This window comes from Strigops habroptila, chromosome 2 (genome assembly GCF_004027225.2).
Source record: "Strigops habroptila isolate Jane chromosome 2, bStrHab1.2.pri, whole genome shotgun sequence".
NCBI classification, from domain to species: domain Eukaryota; kingdom Metazoa; phylum Chordata; class Aves; order Psittaciformes; family Psittacidae; genus Strigops; species Strigops habroptila.
This window is the reverse complement of record NC_044278.2, coordinates 120,405,228-120,409,431: the sequence shown is the minus strand read 5'-3', so window position 1 is coordinate 120,409,431 and position 4,204 is coordinate 120,405,228.

The window sequence follows — 4,204 nt, the reverse complement described above, 5'->3', positions numbered from 1 at the left end:
CCCTTACACCGCACACAATGCCGGCTTTCCCCCAGCTCACGTGTTGCCCCTCTGGCCCCAAGACATAACAACTGTTTTGTGTGTTTTGGCCAAGTTAAACTGTCTGAAATACAATGCGGGTGTGCTGCAGACCACCGGAGTGGTGTTTTCTAGCACGAAACCGATGCTTGAGGGTGTGAAGCCTGCTGGGATAACACTATATAGGTCTATGCATCAGACAGAAGGGGACAAAACAGGCTCAGACTCACACTCGCTGCTCATGGGGACTTGAGTATGCTCACTTCAGGCTGGGAATGGGGTAGGGGGTGAGGAGTGTGGCCCATCAGGATGGTCTCAAGCTCATCTTCTGGTGTCCTGGTCAGCAATGCAGAGATTTGTCTTGGTGTCCATTTTGTCTTGGTGGCTCTCAGCTCAGCCCACCCAACATGGGCAGTGGAAGAGACATCCCTTTTGTGCCATGCATGTACAGCCTCCTCTCTTTTCTCCCTCCCTTTAAGAAACTCAGATCCAGCACAACAAACGCAGGTCTGGGGGAGCAGTTTGAAGGGAAACCCACATCACCCCTCCACTCATTAAAATCCTCATCTCTTTGAACAGGAACCACAATAAAAGTGATATTAAAACAAAGAGGAGACTAAATTAGCATTCTTAATGAGTGCACCACATATTTCTATGCATGAGCCAAGAGATATCTGACCAAACACATTCTCCACTGTACCCCCTCCATCTGAGGCAGTCACGTCCAGCTTCCCTTATAGTCAACATAAAGAGAGGGACACTTGACACATCTTCTAAATGCAGCCGTGGGAGAAGACAGATGAACTGCTCTCCAAGAAACTCTCCATCAAACACAGAGGCAGCTCAAAGACATCTGGTTGCTGATGCAGGTGAGATAAATGCATGTCCAGAAGGGACTAAGAGCCCTTTAATTTACCCCATTGACCCAATTACTAGCAATTACAAATAATTCATAGACACCCAGGGCACCCTACCACGGGGATGAAGGTGGGATGAGTGATCCAGCGGAAGGTTTGCAAGAGGAAGAAGTGCTAGTGAAGGCGATTCAGCAATGGTGGAAACACTCAGGGTTAAACCAGCATCTGTATGCAAACAGGAACACATCAGCTTAGACAGCAAACGCTTTCCAGCATCAAGGAGAAGCAAGCAAGCCCCAGGAAGAAAAGATGTGGCAACTGCACTATTTCGCTAGCAAGAATAATAAATCTCTCTTATTTTGGCAGGAACTTCTCATTGTAGGCATGGGGGAAAGGCATTCCCTTGACACCAGCATCCAACTCACCATTCACAGCCAGTTGGGATGCCCCCGCCTCTTGGCAAAGCCATTTTTGTAGCCACAATGGCCCACAGAAAGCAAACCAACTCCATTGCAAACCCACTGAGCTCCAAAGAGCGAGTGCTGGCTGCCAGGGCGTGATGCTCTGGGACGTGTGTTTGCAGGATCCAGCCCCAGCAGCAGAGCAAAACGCAATGAGAGACCCTTAATTGACTTCAGATGTACCTGTCAAGATGTCACGGACACAGACACGGGGACGAGCAGCGTGTTATTTGCTTCTCATAACGTAACAATTATCTTGTTGTAAAAGGGGGCTCACTCCCGCGCTCCCTCTCTGCCTCTTGTTTTTCCTTCTACATTCGTTCACACATTATTTAACTTTTGACTCGGACACAGCAGGTAAAAGCATTTAACAGCTTGGCTGCTTGTTCAGACGGGGCTGGGAAGCGGAGGGGAGGAGGAGCAGACAGTGATTTTTTGCCTTAAATTTTCACGTTTTCAGCGTTGCCTTTTTCCTAATGGTGGGAGAAGAAGAAAAGGGAAGGAAAGAAGGGGGAAAAAAATGGCATTCCACAAAGACAGAGTCACATTTTCCAGTGTTATAACACGCGCTCCGCTGTCCCCTCGGCCTTCGCTGGGAGACACATTCCCTGTCCACAGAGGAGGAAAGGTCAGCGGTAAAAATTGCGCAGGAACTCCATCATTGTCCTCGCGGGACGTGTTCATCAGGAGGAGAGAGCCGGGCGTCTCGCTCTGTCGACAGAAATCCACATCACAGAACCTATTATTGGGCAGGGGGAGAGGTGGGGAAGGGGGACCCACAGCCAGATTATTTCCCCTGGCTCTCTGGATACCCACAGACACAATGGAGGGGATGGACAGATGGACGTTTGGCTGAGCAAATGATAAAGGCAGGAGTGACAAAAGAAGGTGGATGTGATTTAAAGTGCTGGAAAAGCCTTTGCCCCAGGGGAAAATTAGCTTTTAGTTTATATAAAGGAAGGTATAACTCTGCGTTGCTGCTAGGTATGTATCTACCTGAGCTTGTGCAGAGCAATTCTAAGCAGCAGAGGGGATATAATAGTGTTTGCCCAGTGGTAGTTAGCAAATAGAGTGAGATTTTTGATGGGGAGTGAAGCTGATCATTGCAATAATAACTCAAACTCCTGGATTCACCCCAAAAGGAAACGGGATGCTGGAAAGGTTGGTTTTCACTAGGCAGCACACGTGGATGTGGGGCGAGGGAAGGACAAGGGGTAATGTAGTGATAGGACAAGGGGTAATGGGTCCAAACTTAAACAGGGGACATTTAGGCTGGATATAAAGAAGTTCTTTACTGTGAGGATGGTGAGGTGCTGGCACAGGGTGCCCAGAGAAGTGGTAAATGCTCCATCCCTGGAGGTGTTCAAGGCCAGGTTGGACAGAGCCTTGGGTGACATGGTCTAGTGAGAGGTGCCCCTGACCATTGCAGAGGGTTGGAACTGGATGATCTTAAGGTCCTTTCCAACCCAAACCATTCTGTGATTCTATGATTCTGTGAATCTCAGTACTCCCAAACAACGTGGTTTGTCACTATTTTTCTCTAAATACAAAACAAAAGCTTGACTGTGCTTGAGAAAAGGACCAAGTGCTGGGACCTGTACATGCCCAGAAGACTTTGAAATACATCTGAGTTTAAATACTGCATCTGAGCTAAAGCTTTAAATTGCCATTCAGTTTCATTTTGTTTTATTAAAGCATCGCCAGCCTCAATCCCAAAGTTGCTTTTAGCTCCTTTTTCATGTGGCTGAATCCTCCCCATCTTCTCCAAACCATTTCACGCTCCTTGCACCAAAAAAGCCACTCCCTGTGGGTCATGGTTATATGCATCCCCCAGTAATGAAACCACATCTGAGGCATCAATATTTACATGGCGCTGTTTACTCAGGCAGTATGTACACGACTGATATATCTGAAGCAAGGTGGCCTCACTCTGCTCCCTGTAATGTTTCTCCTCTTTTCTGCATACTTAGGAATGTGCATGGAACAGCAATGAGTGGTCAACCCCTGGTATCCATATAGGCTGGGGATGAAGGGATGGAGAGCAGCCCTGAGGAGAACGACTTGGGGATGCTGATGGATGAATAGACGGACATGAGCTAACAATGGGAGCTTGAGACCCGCCCCGTGTGCTGGGCTGCACCCCCAGAGTGTGAGCAGCAGGTTGAGGTCCAGGGGAGGCCACAGGGATACTGCGAGGGCTGGAGCAGCTCTGCTCTGGAGCCAGGCTGAGAGAGCTGGGCTGGGGCAGCCTGGAGAAGAGAAGGCTCCTGAAGGGGACACCTTAGAGCAGCTCCAGTGCCTAAAGGGGCTCCAGGAAACCTGGAGAGGGGCTTTGGCCAAGGGCCTGGAGGGACAGGCCAAGGGGAATGGCTTTAACGTGCCAGAGGGGAGATTGAGATGAGCTCTGAGGCAGAAGCTGTTCCCTGTGAGGGTGCTGAGGCGCTGGCACAGGGTGCCCAGAGAAGCTGTGGCTGCCCCATCCCTGGCAGTGTTCAAGGCCAGGTTGGACACAGGGGCTCACCCTCACAGTAGAAAGCTTCTTCCTTATATCCAACCTGAACTTCCCCTGTTTCAGTTTAAACCCATCACCCCTTGTCCTATCTCTACAGTCCCTGATGAAGAATTCCTCTCCAGCAGGTTTGTAGGTTCCCTTCAGATACTAGAACGCTGCTATAGGGCATGATTAATCTATATCACCTTCTTATAGTCAGCACGGTCCAAGGAACAACCCCTGACTGCAACGGCCAACTGCAAAAGAGAAAGTGGCTTCATGGGTGGGTGCAACGGGACAAGGTGCTTTTTAGGGGTCAGTGGTAGGGGAGTAATTGGGGGGGGTGCAAGGTTGTAACATCCCTCCAGCGGTGTGTG